At 39.6% G+C, this 15,963-nt stretch overlaps 2 protein-coding genes and 1 long non-coding RNA gene across 3 annotated transcripts in view; 1 reads left to right on the top strand and 2 right to left on the bottom strand.

Annotated features, from left to right (window-relative positions):
* LOC145436443 (uncharacterized) overlaps positions 1 to 15,963 on the top strand; it is a 512,022-nt gene that overhangs the window by 94,416 nt on the left and 401,643 nt on the right. The gene's annotated exons all lie outside the window — the stretch shown is intronic.
* The window catches only part of LOC145436382 (protein bicaudal C homolog 1-like), a 788,516-nt gene that overhangs the window by 719,857 nt on the left and 52,696 nt on the right, over positions 1 to 15,963 (bottom strand). The gene's annotated exons all lie outside the window — the stretch shown is intronic.
* On the bottom strand, positions 14,533 to 15,765 carry LOC145449715 (uncharacterized). The gene is made up of 2 exons (XR_013918332.1): positions 15,156 to 15,765; positions 14,533 to 14,717 (listed from the first exon to the last, which is right to left on the bottom strand). It is a non-coding gene; the product is annotated as an uncharacterized LOC145449715 (long non-coding RNA).

Genomic DNA, 15,963 nt, shown 5'->3' with positions numbered 1-15,963 from the left:
TCTCAGTAACATTTACAGGAAAACCAAAAATTAGGTGAGTATCAGAATGATAGCAACGAATTATTTCACAAATCAGATGCAAATTAGATTACCGGCATTTCACTCTATTTAGTCTAATTAGACAACTAGAATTATACAATTACCCAAGTGTGATACCAGTACGCTTATCGACACCCGTTTAAGGTTACCTTGATGCAAAAATGCACGACCCTATTTTTCGTGACCTTTCCACTCATACAGATGATCCTAGTGGCACTAAAAAGACACTTTCTATCAAACCAAGTGTTGAGCTATCTTTCCAAGCGTCATTGACACTCGACATCTTTCCACTGCACTGTAATTTACGTAATGGGAATGTGAAGTGTTAACAAAGTCCACTAGGAAGTGGAGCGTCCCGGTCAATGCAGCTCCCTGATATACGATGTGTTGCCTGCAAGTTTATTTACAAGAAATGCGTGTACTAAATTGATATGATGCCGTATATTGGACTGCGAGCCGAAGATGCTCGAGAATCGTCTTGCAAAAATAGAAATCCATAGTCCATCTGTAGATGAAATCCCTACAATGCATCCGACGATGAGCCCAGGTCGTTTACAAAAAGTCTAATTCTATTTTGCACGCTGTAATGACGTAAACAAGCGAACGGTGCATCTCCATCTGATAATCCGAATAGTAGGCAAACTTGTTTGATTAACTAGGATATGGATTTATTCAGAAGCACTTGTTTTTCAGAGAGCGGAATAAAAGACGACCGATGAAACGACAGTAATTGTGTACAAGAGCCTAAAATTCCTCATCAACAAAATTGAGATTCACGAGCAGAACGACTGCGTTGCATGTCAGAATTCAAGTTGAAGATTTCGCATTCGATTGATACAATTGACACGTTACAACGCAATGATGCGATTTATATCGTGCATTTCACAGTTAGGTAACTGGAAAAAGTTGCGCAAGTTTAAAAACACAACAAAAACAAGATTCATATCCGCATATATCGTTCCGTTTCTCGCTTTTCATCACATGCGTGTTTTAAGGTGTTATTTACTGATGTAATGGATTTGAACAGACAAGTTCTTCGACTAGAGTACACTGGAAGCTGTCATGATGCAGGATATTTAGCTTTTATCATGATTGATACGCAAGTTACAATTGAATTGAATCATTTCAAAATACATATCTTCTGTCTTCTATGATGAATTGTTGTCATACTGTATATTTCGTCGTGGCAACCAATGTTCTCTGTCTAAATCATCAAGTCGGAGAATGTCAAAGAATAATTATGCTGAAATTTATTTGTCAAATCAGCAATCGTTAACCAACTCTAATCAATATTTTTGGCCAGCGGTTACACACATTATCATGTATATTCGTGATGTTACTTTTTCTAGGCCACTATACTTTTCATGCAAACTTTCACGATGATTGTAGAAGGTAGTTATGTGTATATAAAGACTAAAATCTCGATATGTGTTAGTGATCAGGTGTTATGGTTTTAAATAATTGAATATGATGTACAAAAAAAATACAAAACACGGAAAATGAATAAAAAAAATGTTACTAATCCCACATGTATCGTGTATAGTGTGTTGTCATTTTTAATGGTTGATTATGATAAAAAAATAGAATAAAAAATGAATAACTAAAAAAAAATGAAAAAAAAAATGTTGTTGAACATAGATGTCTCTAGTAGTGCATGAATCCCAATGTAATATCAATTATGTAGTATCTTCTATGTTCCGTCACCATTACGTGATCACTTTCTATGTCTTGAGTACAGTTGGCGTCACGGAAAAAAAAATACTAATCTAACAGACTTTATAACTTTCATTGGCTAGCTATTTCATGACATATTGGTTGGATCAAAATAAAGACTCTCTCTCTCTCTCATCAAAAAGGTTGATATTATGCTGTTGCATAATGATGGTCGCTGTATTTCAAGTCAATGATTTTCATGGTTCAATTTCGATGTTCACGTTTTATGCTAGCTTGGTGATTCCAAATGACCAAATCGAAATATCATTGCCACATTCCCCTTAGTGACCATGCTTATTATTATATGTGAATGATTAATTCTTGATGGTCTAATATACTCAAGTTAACGGATAAAGAGGCAATTTTTAAATGTATAACAATCGGAATTTATGAAATCGTATAAATGTGATTCAAAGAGCTTGTTGGCGTTACAGAGCTGCAATATACAATTGAATAGTATATTCCTTCCTTCCAATTCCTCACTAGTTGCTGACGATTACACCTAGTGATTGTCAGCCGAAAATAGACGGGGCCATTTCAATAGGAATATACTATCCAAATACTATTCACTGAACACTTATTACAAAATTATTTTGCTTCGCTGCTTGACATTCTGTAACATTTTGTTGTTGACAAATATTCCTCATTATCCGTTGTGATTGAAACAACAATAATATTAGCCACAACCGAGAAAATTGTTAATGACTACTAAGTACATTAGCTTAGACTAGGAGTGTAGTAGCTGAATTTTCGCTGATTGTATTTTGTTCATGCAGCTCATTTTCATGTTATGTAATGTGTAGAATTAGTGTGAAATAAACAATAATTAGTCATTTGAACTTGTAGTAAATTTGGTTGGATTGTTGCGGTGTGAGGAGACTTAATCAGCGTATGTTATCATGCGAAAGCGTAGAAGGGGGCAAGAAGTTGCATAGCCATCGGCAGAAAATGCAAGACGTTCGTTGTATGCGCCAGAACTTTTTCTAAGATGAGGTAGGTAGCAGGATGAGCATTGGATTGGACAGGATCAGGATTATGGGTTATTTTCGTTAGGTCCGGATAGTGATTTTGAGAAAAAAGTTTGGACTCGGATTGTGATTTTCAAAAATATAGTTGGACTTGGACTTTGCGCATGCCAAAATCCGGACTCGGGCACGCTGATTTCGCAACCAGAAGTGCGGGGTATTTTAATATAGCTCAGTGTTTGTTTATATAGCTCAGTGCGGGCGGATGGAGAGAAGAATTGTTCCCAGTGTTGCCAATGGACGTTGATTCAAGTTGATCGTTAATGTGGTATTTGCTCACCTATATATTGTGATTTGGCTGGTTCTTTCGTCTAAAATATTTTATGTACTCACGGAACAAACTACTATGGCAAAATTGTTGTGTATTGACCCGGAACGTGACTATATTATTTGTTTGTCTGGTATGGATAGTAGGTACATTAGGATTGGATAGATATAACTTTTTTTTCGAAATTTACTGGCTAAAGATGCTACTGGTTGAATTCCAACCGGTATAGGTGAATTCTTTGAAGTGGAAAATTTTGGGTTAGAAAAATGGTGTTGCATAGTATGTTCATATTGGAATAAGCCCGGATATTTTCGGCTGTCATATTTTGTGATACGATTGATGATATACAATGTTATTTTCAATTATCTATTAGTTGCTGACGATTACCCCTGACGAGTTTCTGCCGAAAATATTCGGGTTCATTTCAATATGAATCTTCAAAGTAGTGTTTCAGATCTATAATTATTGATGAGAGAATATCCCACAGTAAATACCGTGTGGGTTGGAATTGAGTCAAATTTGTTATGCACGATTTTCTTACAAAACTTTATAGGGACGGGCAGCCAGTATAATTCGAAAAAGTGTGTATACTTTTTATTATATTGAAAATTTTCCAGTTGTAATAACTTCGCTTCTACAGGCTGGAATTGAATCGAATTTGATGTGCAGCGTTTGTTCAAACCGACCTAACAATTTTATCAACTAGCCAGTCAAATTTATAAAAAAAACTATATTGATCAACCCTGATGTCATTGTATGTACGCACATGCACATTGCTCATGATTTGATGGTTAGGTATTGATAGCCATCTTGCCAGTCTAGATATTTACATTCGTGTTGCTAAAATGTAAAATTAAAGTTGCTGTGTCATGTAGGCCCACTGCAGCTCGAGTGAAGGCAAACATTGGAAATATACATCTTTTCACAGACCAGAGTAATATTTCAGATAGCCTAATTATTCTCTATAACATGTTCTTCTGTTTTTTATTTATAGATTGGGACTTTAGATTTTGAAAATATTTTTGGATCAGGATGGAGTTGGACTGTAAGTTTTGAAAATATTTTTGGATCAGGATATAGTAGGACTGAGTTGAAAGATTTCAGGACCGGACTTGGACTGTGAATTTTGAAAATATTTTTGGAAAAGGATGGAGTAGGAGTGAGTTAAAAATTTTCAGGATTGGACTTGGACCGAAATATATCACAGTCCGCTCATCACTGGTAGGTAAGCGTAGTGCAGATGTGAGGATACATATAAACAGTTAGCGTAATGCGATATAATAGACCAGTGGTTCCCAGTGGTGGGGAATTCAATGGTTTCTAGTGGGGAATACCTTAATTTTCCATGTATAATGCGCAAAATTCTACCGATTTTTTGCCCTAAAATAGGCTGTGCGCATTATACATGGGTACAGCAAGCCTTGAAAAAAATCTCCCTCCATCAAGAACTTGAAATCGCACCTTTCTTCATGTTTGTTTCCAATGCCCCGTACGCCGTAATTCGTATTATAGAGTGTACGGCGCTGCCAAATAGAGAAGCGTATTGCCAATTAACGAGAGTCTTCTGCACAATACGTGCTCTCTTGCTGAGTTAGTTTGCCGTTTGTACGCGAGCGAAATTAGGTCGCAGATTGCTACAAGAGTGCGCGGAATCCTTGCTGATTCATCGTGTCAACGACAGGTCTTAACAATTGCATGCACAAGAGGCCATGTGCGCAAGATATAATCCAGTGGTTCCCAACCTTTTTCGACTCATCGCTCCCTTTTCAAATTCCACACCGATCATTGCCCCCAAAATATTGGGAACCGAAAAATGGGCATACCGACTGAAATCACCGGCGAGTTAACTAAGATAATAGGTCAAATTTTCGAGTCGACCTCTAAAGTATACTTTTCCAGCTAAATTTTGGTGAGTTGACTAACAAAAAAGGTGATTTCTCCGACTTGATTCCAAAAGGACCGTAACAGCACTGCGTCAGCCCCCCCAATACGTTGGTCTTGACCCCCCCCCCCCCTCCATAGGGCGACAAAGCAAACTTCTGCACCACTCAGACCAAACCCTCACCCCGATACCTCTTTACCGCTACTTCTCAGCACAAATTGTTGGACTCTTAGGTTAGTCGGCTTAATCCGCGCGAAGCCCTAAAAATTTATATCATTCATGATTGAATCGGTCAATATGATCGGGAATTGCGTATATATTGCTGTCAATTTTTTATCCTCTCTCTCTGCTTATGTATTCAGATTTACCGGTAAAGCTGAGTGAGGTGTCTTGGAAAATGTAGGGCCCGTAAATAATAATTGAACAATGAACATATTCGGGCGGACCCGTGGGTATAATGACTTCGTTACGTAATGACATTTCGTGGCCTGTCTGCTATGTCAAAAGATATTCAAATCGCCCATACGTACTAAACTTAAAGACGCACACGATTTCAGATAGGTATATCTGCGAGATGTGATTTTTTGTGCGGTTCTTATTGCCAGGACAGTAACATTTGGCGCCAGCCATTTAGGCGCCTATGAACAAATAAATATATATGTAGGCTATATCCAGCACCGTAACTGCCGCACCCCAAACTCCCCAATTGGGGGGCCCGAGCTCGAAGGGGGCCCAAAATTATTTCGTGAATTAGCATAAATCATAAAGTATTTTTTGAAAATTTGAGCCAATTTTTCAACATTTTTTCGCGTAGTGCGCCAATTCAATTAGCCATTTATCTTTATTATTTGGTATTGGGCCATCACCGCGCCACGACCCACCAAGACATACAATCAAGTTTTAGGCCGTAGAACACGCGACTCCAAGAAGTGTGCCAGAACGATCGGCAGCGAGAAAACCTTGGCCGAAAAGGTCTATGCCCTTATGCTGACCGAAGACTGCGTTCTATATATAAAATACAAATAGGTTTAATTGTCCATAGGCGCCTAAATGACTGACGCCGAATGTTACTGTCTTTGCAATCTGAACCTTACAAGACAAATACCATCCCTCTGGGAGATATTTTATGCCAGTGAAGAAATACCAATTTGAAATCGTGTGCGTCTCTTAGTTTAGAAGCCTACGTTTGAGTGATTCTATATTTTTTGATATAGCAGACTGGAAGTCACGAAATAACATCATGTAACGAAGTCATATCAACGGGTCCGCCCGCCAGAAGATGTTTAATTATTATTCACGGGCCTTCCCGTTTTCAAGACACGTCACTCAGCTCTACCGGTAAATAATTACGTGACTAGAGAGGAAAATAAATTGATAATATATTATGTATTCGCCGATCTGATTGACCGATTGTATCATAAATTATCGAAAATTTTCGCGCCTCGCGCTGGCTCACAATACAGTACAGATGATTTCGTGACAAACGCGAACAACGTGATGGACGGGTCGTTTCATCACCCTATGGTAGGGTTACCATACGTCCTCTTTTAATAGGATTCGTCCTCTTTTTTGACTTTTTTGAAAGGGTCCTCGGAGGACGCCCTTTTGCCCTCTTTTTTGAGATTTTGTCCTCTTTTTTGAAATTATACACTGTAAAAAATAATCATGGGTGTACCCATAGTCTAGACCTGGTCCCACCTGAGTCATGTTGACATGGAAAAGGCCCATGATAACTTGTCGACATCCATGTAGACCTGTTGACATCCATGTCCCTACCCATGTCCTAATAATGCTTCAAATTGACCTTTCACCTCTATTAATGTACACATACCCTGTGGTTAGATGTATTTAGCTGTATTTGACATCTGGAATGTTTGCAAGAAAATCTGCGAAAAGTTCAATGAACTCGCTGACGCTGGCGCAAACTTCATGTTGAAAACGCAATATGTCGCCACTGTATGATGGAAACTCATTAGTCCATCGACAGATTCCCAAACGAGATGGATTGTCCACTTTTTCTGAAGAGTATCGCACTTCATCGTCGGGTTGACATTCTTCGGATCCTATAATGAATATAAATGTCATTACCATGCATGCACTATTCAAGGCACACGGGTTGATAGAATACATATGAATAGTTTCCAAGGTGGTTTAAAGTTGTATCAATCACAGCCAGTTAAGATGACAAAAATCTATTAGCACCTCATTACAATGACCTTGTCTATGAATTGTCTCGCTATGTACAAAATCTACTTTTCACTTGACAATATCAAGTATGCACGCATGCACAGTCTTCCAATCCTTTACCTCTGCACCACTATACTATTTGATGCTACGACCTACGATCATCCAATTATTAATAAATGGATGGATTATTGCACGGATGGGCGGTAAATCCAGGATTTGAAAACTTGTATTTTGGTGACGGAGTTCAACTTTGGTGATTGCGACCCGGCCAAAGGTTGTTTGTGTCTTTTCTGGGAATTCCGAAAACAGAACTACTCGCTTTTTCAAATCCGCAAGTAAAACTAAAACTAGGACTAATCAATCACCTTATAAAATTCAAAACGAGAATTGTAACTAAAATTACTCAATTTTCAAAATCCACAAATATAACTATAACTTACAACTATACCTAGAACTTTTTAAAATTTGATACTAGAACTAGTACTAGCAACCTTTTAAAATCAGGAGCTTACGAACTAAATCACAACTAACAATATCAATGGTTTTTGACTGGTTTTCCCGCGAGGCAATGGCGCACACTAAACTCACATTGTTTGTAGGGCTGGGCATAATGATTCGAGCACTTGAATCTGAATTAACTATTATTATTATTATTGTAGTATTGTCTTGTAGTATTATTGAGCAAACCAGTTTTAACCATTATCAACAACTCACCTTATCCATAATCAGGAAGCTGTCGAAGCGTTCATTGAAAATGGTGGGTATGCCGACCACCCAGTCCAATTTCTGATTACCTGAATGAGAGGCGAGAGATCAGCTCAAGTGGAACATTCGAGAAAAAAACGGTTTAAAAATTAAATAAATGCAGTTACAAAAATTAAATGAATGCAGTTACTGTTTGTGTGGTGTGAACTGCAAATATGGGCGTGGCAAAAAATATGCAAATTTCAACATTGCCTTAGGAACCAGACAGTTTTTAATATCGGCAACTTGAAATACCCTATTTCTATAATATCCTATTAAGTAATGACCTTTATAAATCCGCAACTAACGAACTATTATACATCGAACTCAGCCATGGGCAAAGTGAGCCCCGCTATTTTGAGAAGCACGTGTGGCCATTTTTTGGAATTAAAAACACAAAACCTACTTTTGAATATTGCTGAATAAAACCATAAGCTGGATAAACTGAGCTGGAACGGAAATTGATTTACTTTGAAACCTGCTCAATAATGTATCGCGATAACATAGCGTACGTCCCTCCCAAGCTTGTATGCGTAATCCAGATTTAAAATCAAGTCAATGTAGCTAAGTCGTAACAATAAGTCACAATAAGTGACTCCTTCCGTATAGTTTGGTTCAAACCTTCTTTGTTGCCATTGTCAGTGCGCGTTTTGACTGAGACCTCATCATACATAAAGGGTGAATGGACATATCATAAAAAGAATGTCGAAAGCTGAAATGCAAAGAAGGTATGGAGCACTAAACACAGAGCCGCAACTGCCGCATCCCAGACCCCTCAAATGGAGAGGGCCCGAGCTCGAAGCACCAAAAATTACTTCGTAAATGGACATAAATCCTATAATTTATGAAATTTAATTCAAATTTTCTTCGCGCGATATATAGTGACTAGATGTTTTGATAATAATATGGGTACCACACTACCCGCAAGAACAGCTAATTTATAGAGATCAGCATTTCGGCGTCGGCCGTTAGCGCGTCAGGACACACCAAGACGTTGACAATGACGTTTCGGCTAACATGTGACTCTGCGAAGTGTGCTGCAAAAAAGCTCAACGGCGAGGAAATCTTGACCAAAAGTACCGCCACATGTCGGCCGAAACCAGTGTTGGGATCAAGTCACAACCTTCGAGTCACGAGTCATTTCGAGTCATTGCACATTTTGACTCGAGTCAAGTCAAGTCAATCGATTTTCGAAGGTGACTCGAGTCAAGTCAAGTCACTCGATTTTTGGAGGTGACTCGAGTCAAGTCGAGTCAAGTCAAGTCAAGTCACGAGTCAAGTCAAAATTCAAGTCAAGTTGCCTTTTCGAAGTATGAGACATGATTACGTCATTGCACTTTGCTGGCTGTCTGAAATACAGATTGAGTGATCATTGATTCTGAACCAATGAACGAATATAGAGTTAAATATACACGCAATAAGGCGCCGTATCGCTCACATAGGCTATACGTAGAACTGCTAAACTACGTAAGTAATTGTACAGCCTCATTATTTAGTTACCAGCGAAAATAAAGAAAGGAATTGATAAGATGCAATACATTTACCCACTTACAAATTGACATGATACAATTCGAGCCTGCGCCAATGGTTGATGACTATAAACTATATTCGAATTCAATTTCAATAAAACAAGAGGTTTGGTTAAGGTAAGAACAGAGAACAGAAATATACATTTTGCTACTTACGACATCGTAAGCTATAAGCTTCGATCACTTCGTTTGCGGTCAATATATTTGTGAGAGAACAATGGAGGCTCAGTAAAACGCACGATCATTTGAATGATTAGTAGCTCTCACGGGTTACACCAGCGTTTCGCGAGCAATCCGACCATATCTAAGATACAATTATTTTTATCGACATCGATTACTTGATGACTTGAAATTGACTCGTGAATTTTGCTCCGAGTCACGAGTCAATGCACATTTTTGATGCTCCGAGTCAAGTCAAGTCAAGTCATTTTAGCAAAGAGACTCGAGTCAAGTCAAGTCATTCGAAAAAGTTGACTCGAGTCTGACTCGAGTCAAGTCATGACTCGAGTCATCCCAACACTGGCCGAAACCGATATATATATATGTCAATTTCATCAAGTCGCACTGTTAAGATATAGCTTACCTTTTAATGTATTGATATAAATACCTGGATTACAGAGAATTCAAAATGTATCATGTTTAACATTATCTTGAATTAGGAGGGAAAATAAATATAAATTTTCATTTCGTTAATTAACCGTACTTTTCTCATTAGGCTATCTAATATCAACACATCCACGGAGACGTATTTATTAAAAATGTAATTCACTGCTTTCCATTTATAAATAAAATCAATACACTGGAGAATATAGCTGAACATGTTGGTTTGGCTCGGCACGCCAACTTACTTTCTATTACTGAAGTGGCCTGCAGAGAAAAATAATTGCCCATCCCTGAACCAACTAGATCTGTGGAATCACTCGGGTAGGCTATTCGATTTCAACCCACCCTCGCGATGACATGTGTTTTTCAGTTATTGAGCACCTACACAACTGCGAAGCTGGAACAAGAATTACTCACTTCCCGAAACCCGCAACTAAAATTTGAACTAATCATTTTTCACAATCCGCGACTAGAACTACTCGACAGTTATTGACCGCCAACTACCTAAATTTGCGAAAGTATCTTACTTACCCATAACTTTTTGAATTTCTTGCGGTTGCAGGAGACTGAGTGCTGAGCTCCAAGTCTTTTCCAAAATCTTTGAGGTCAAGTCAACATCCAAACAGGCTTGATTCAGGCAACATATTTTCACTTCTTCCAAAATCTGAACATTTGACAGATTTACATCATAGCTAATTAATTAAGTTTGTCTGCAGGAGCCTTTAGTACTATCAGTAGTCTCAATTTAAGCACAGGTCGGGCTTGTGGTCGAGGATATGTCACAACTATCGTAAATTATTTCAGGAATATATATATGTAGTTTGTTTTGTACTATCATAGCATTCTGTAAAACGAACACTTTGTGAGTTTGTTGCAAAGTCGCAGGTTGACTCGATCATGGCAATGTTGTGTTTGAAACCACTGCGTTAGATTGTACCTACCAAGGGAGCATGGGTCCAAACTGATCTTCATTCTCCATCAGTATTCTTGCTGATGTTCCATTTACGACACTGTCGCGGCCCGATTTAAAAGTTCTTCTCATTCAATCTTGCAGCATATCTTCATCTGGCACCCTCTATTTCCACTCTGACTTATTTCCTTTTGATGCTCGTAGACGCTAAGTTCGTCTTCGGAAGGGTAGATGTGTTGACTTTGCAAACATCTTTCTCTGCACAAGTATAGAAGAGTCACGATAATACTTGGCTTAGTCATGGAAATATCTCTTCAGCGCAAAAATAGCAACGTGCTTGTAAGAAATCGATTGCAAGGTTGAAATTAAAGGGGCACAACTCTAAATATGATGTGGTCTTTGAAGAAATAATCTATAAAAAACTCCAATTATGATACCGTAATTTTCCATGTATAATGCGCAAAATTTTCACGAGTTTTTGCCCTAAAATCGGGGGGGTGCGTATTATACATGGGAACAACGCGCTTGAAAAAAATCTCCCTCGATAAAAAACTTGAAATCACACCTATCTTCATTCTTCATGTTTGTTTCCAATCGCGCATCACTTTCAGCCATCGCGCGTAGTAATACGTGTATCCAATTAACGAGAGTCGTGTGCAAAAGCACGGGATCTCCTGCTGAGTTGGTTTGCCGTTTGTACGTGAGCAAAATTAGGTCACTAATAGGCACTCGTGCGTGGCAATTCTCGCCAATTCATCGCGTCAACGACCGGCCCGAACAATCGCATACGCAATTTATACATACACAAGAGGCCATGTGCGCAAGATATAATCGCTTGCGTAATCAGTCGCATCTCCAACAGACCTGTTGCGCATGACATAACCGTTAGCCTAGGCGCAATCGCATCTATAATAGGCATCGTGCGCAAGATGTCGGTCCGTTGACCTAAACTAACTCGCTGCCGGCGTCGCAGGCTTTGGCTGCTATCTACTATCGTTTAGACCAGTGATTCCCAACCGCGGCCCTCAGCTAGCCTTCTTGCGGCCCGCACAAAAATATTGAGAAATCGATTTATGAAAAAATATAGATATTTATAAAATACTCGTGCTTGGCTTGGAGTTTTCAATTAGGATTGCAGGAAAGTTGTGGGTTGTAGATGTAGGAATGTAGGTATACAGATAGGTATTGACAGGACCGTAACTGCCGCACCCCAAGCCCCCAAATTGGGGGGAGGCGAGCTCGAAGGGGGCTCAAAATTATTTAATGAATTAGCATAAATTATAGAGTATTTTATGGAATCGTATGCAACTTTTTCAAAAATGTTTCGCGCGGGACGCGATTTCAAGTTTCCAACTACCATAATTATTGGCTACTCTTCCACCAAGATAAGATACGCAAGATTTGTCGAAGTGGGCATATCGGCGTTGGCCATTACCGCGCCACGACGCACAAAGACATATAAAGTTTTAGGCCATGTAACATGCAACTCCAAGAAGTGTGCCCGAACGATCGGCAGCGAGAAAACCTTGGCCGAAAAGCACTGCCCTTACGCTGACCGAAAACTTCGTTATGCATATACAAAATACATAAAGGTATTATTGACCATAGGCGCCTAATGGCACCGAATGTTCCTGTCTTGGCAATCCGAAACTCACGAGACAATTAGGCTACCATCCCACAGGGAAGAATTATATGCCAGTGAAGAACTACCAATTTCAAATCGTGTGCAAATTTTAGTTTGGTACGTTTGGGCGATTCTATATTTTTTTATATAGCAGACTGGAGGTCACGAAATAACATCATGTAACGAAGTCCTACCAACGGGTCTGCCCGTCCGAATATGTTTATTATAATTTACGGGCCCTACAGTTTCCAAGACGCCTCACTCAGCTCTACCGGTAAATCTAATTACCTGAGCAGAGAGGACAAGTAATTGATAGCAATATATATGCAATTCCCGATCTTATTGACCTATTTTATTTTGAATTATCGAAGATTTCACGCTGGCTCACTAAACGGTGATTCTGATTTCGTGGCAGAATCGAACAACGGGATGGGGGGGGGGGTCGGTTTATTACCCTATGGGAGCTTAAGACCTAAGTGTTTTGGGGGGCCTGACGATGTAGAATTATTATCGAGTGGTCCTACCTTTTTAAACACAACTCACTCGGCTTAACCGGTCAATCTGATTACGTGAGCGGAGAGAGGATAAAAATTGATACCAATATGTATGCAATTCCCGATTATATTGACCGATTCAATCATGAATTAGATAAATTTTTCGCGCCTCGCGCGATTAGTCGAGAGTAACTGCCTGAAACGGACACCCGATTTCGATGATAAATAGCGGTAAACAGCCGTCTATAACCTGAGGGGGGCTTCGAAGTTTGGTTTATCACCCTATGGGGGGGCAAGAGCAACGTTTAGGGGTCCTGACGAAGTGCTATTACGGCCCTGGGTATTGATAACTAATTTACGGATAGATGTGCAGCAAGTGACTCACGATTGAATACGCCGAGATGCGTACTGCTTAGCCGACAAAAAGCAGCATAATTGGTAGTCCTATTGCTCGCGACCCAAGCGTCCGAATAATTTGATATGTCGGTGGTTATCGGAAACAAGTGTCGCACTGATTCCAAAAAACGAATTGAAATATCGCCAGGGCAATAAAACTACTTCGATAGAGCCACCAGAAGTTGATTGTTCTGAACAACGGAAGCGCGGCAACACAATGGCCAATGGCATCAAGCGAATGATCGGAACAGTGGCAATTTTCATATTTTGATGACTATTTTGGGTTTCTTTCATTGCCCTGGTATTCGTGCGGCCCCGACCGTACTCTTAAGTTCTAAATTTGGCCCTGCCACCAAAAAAGGCTGGGAACCACTGGTTTAGACACCATACCGTTAATTTTATAATGATTAGCAATCGCATCTGTAAAAGGTCTTCTCGTGCTCAAGATGCTGTGTCGCTAGCCTGAACTATCGCGCCGCCCGCCTCGCAGGCTTTGGCTGCTATCTACTATCGTTCAAAGACAATCCCGCTAATTGTATAATGATTAGCGATCGCTGTGTAATGATTGTTCAAGAGTGACATCGCAAAACAGAATGACATTGTATACGAAATCGGAACTATTCATGTACTGAAATGCAGGGTGCGTACTATACATGGGTACAGGCTTTTTCCCAGAATTTACATGCTATTTTAGGGGTGCGTATTATACATGGGGGCGTACTATACTTGGAAAATTACGGTAAATCCAATTGCCCTAAATATAATTATTTTACTGCATTTTGATTTAATACAGTGTTCAGTATAACAAGTAGATTTAATTTCTTAGCCGTTTTTTTTCATCTGGACCATACAGTGAAAATGTGACCTTCGTCAAAATAACCCCATGGGATATCACCAAAACCAGAGACAATTTGAAAACACCAAGGTCATATTTGGAATCAGTGTCGTTCGGAACCCCGAAACAACTCTTCGAATATGCGTTAAGAGTGTAATCCTAGTATAGTAGCCTACCAATTTATGTGTGGTAATAATTACTTACTTTCAGCGTCTGTCAAGATTAGTCGTATTACTCCTTTATCTTGAATTGTCGAGAGATCATACGAGGCAAATGCCTCGTCGTAATATAGAAGTTGAATATACTGTCCCCGATATTACTCCGAAATACAGTTCTCACAGTTTCAGCTATCTCAGATCTGTGATCCACTGTAATCACTCGTTCAGTCGTTCATGATCTCCAGCAGCCTCATTTTCAATGTCACAAATATCACAGGAGTAACATTACAAACAACTGCAGTATGTATATCTGTAAAATACAAATTTACATCAGGTTCTTGTGTTTCTAGGGTTTTCAAATCTTGAATCAAAGGCTCGAGTATAGCATGATATCCCATATTTTTTAAAGCTGAAGTTTTTTCAATCACCTCAGGATGAATATTCCTCCAGTTGGATAAATACTTCACTTTAACATTGCCAGTACGGTACAAAATAAAAGCAAGGAAGCTTGTGAAACGTCTAGGACTACTAACGCATTACCAACTACCACATGATCTACAACTACATACAAATGCATACGCAGTAAACTTTGATCACTATTTGCAGCCGTTTGGCAGTTCCCGCTATATGCCGGTATCTGACTGAATACGACTAAGTTGCTTCAGGTTCGACTATACCCAGTGACGCATTGCAGATTCGGCGGATATATTACAACGAAGACAGGAACAATAAATACATCAATACTTACCATCCAATCCACGGCTTAATACAGCAACAAGCCATAAACTTTGCAACTTTCACAAAACAACCTATGAAATGACCGACTCCATCAAACTTCCTCTTTTTTGCAATCCTTTTGAATTGAGCGCTACGTCTATACTGTACGCATGACTGGTTTTGTGACCAGATAATTCGGAGTCATTATGGCTCCGTAACCGAACGGCTATGTTTGCGTGCGATGATGTAGCTATGTACGAATCACGATGTTTGTGTATTGCAATATATCCTGTGAGGATGTAACGATGTTTACTTGTCACTCAGCTGAAATAGCGATATAGTGAAATGGTAAAGCGTCCTGCTTCTTGATCGGTAGGTCATATGATCAATTCCCGGCCATGTCAGACCAAAGACTAAAAAACTGGTATCCGTGGCTATCCGGCTCAACGTTCAGCATTCAGGGATGGCATGGTTATCGCATTTCAATCGTCAAACCATCTCAATGGGGAAAACGAGAATAAGTCTGATTTCTCTCTCCCCCCTCTCTCTCCCCTATCTCTCTCCTACCCTCCCCCTCCCCCCCTCTCTCTCTCTCGCTCTCCTTTCTCTATGCTCCCTTTCCCTTCTTTCTCCCCCTTTCTTCTTTCTGTTCTATTCTCTATCTCTCCCCCACTCTCTCTGCCCTATCTCTCTCCTCCCCTCCCCTCTCCCTCCCCTCTCTCTTTCTCTCTCTCCTTTATATATGCTCTCATTCCCTTCTTTCTCTCCCCCACTATTCTTTCTGCTCTATTCTCTATCTCTATCTCCTCTCTCTCTCTCTCCTTCTCTCCCTCCTCTCT

This window comes from Botryllus schlosseri, chromosome 1 (assembly GCF_051294905.1).
Source record: "Botryllus schlosseri isolate E-star chromosome 1, Bs_hap1, whole genome shotgun sequence".
Taxonomy (NCBI): Eukaryota; Metazoa; Chordata; class Ascidiacea; order Stolidobranchia; family Styelidae; genus Botryllus; species Botryllus schlosseri.
Note: the sequence above shows the minus strand (reverse complement) of the source record. Positions and strands in the feature narration are given on the sequence as shown.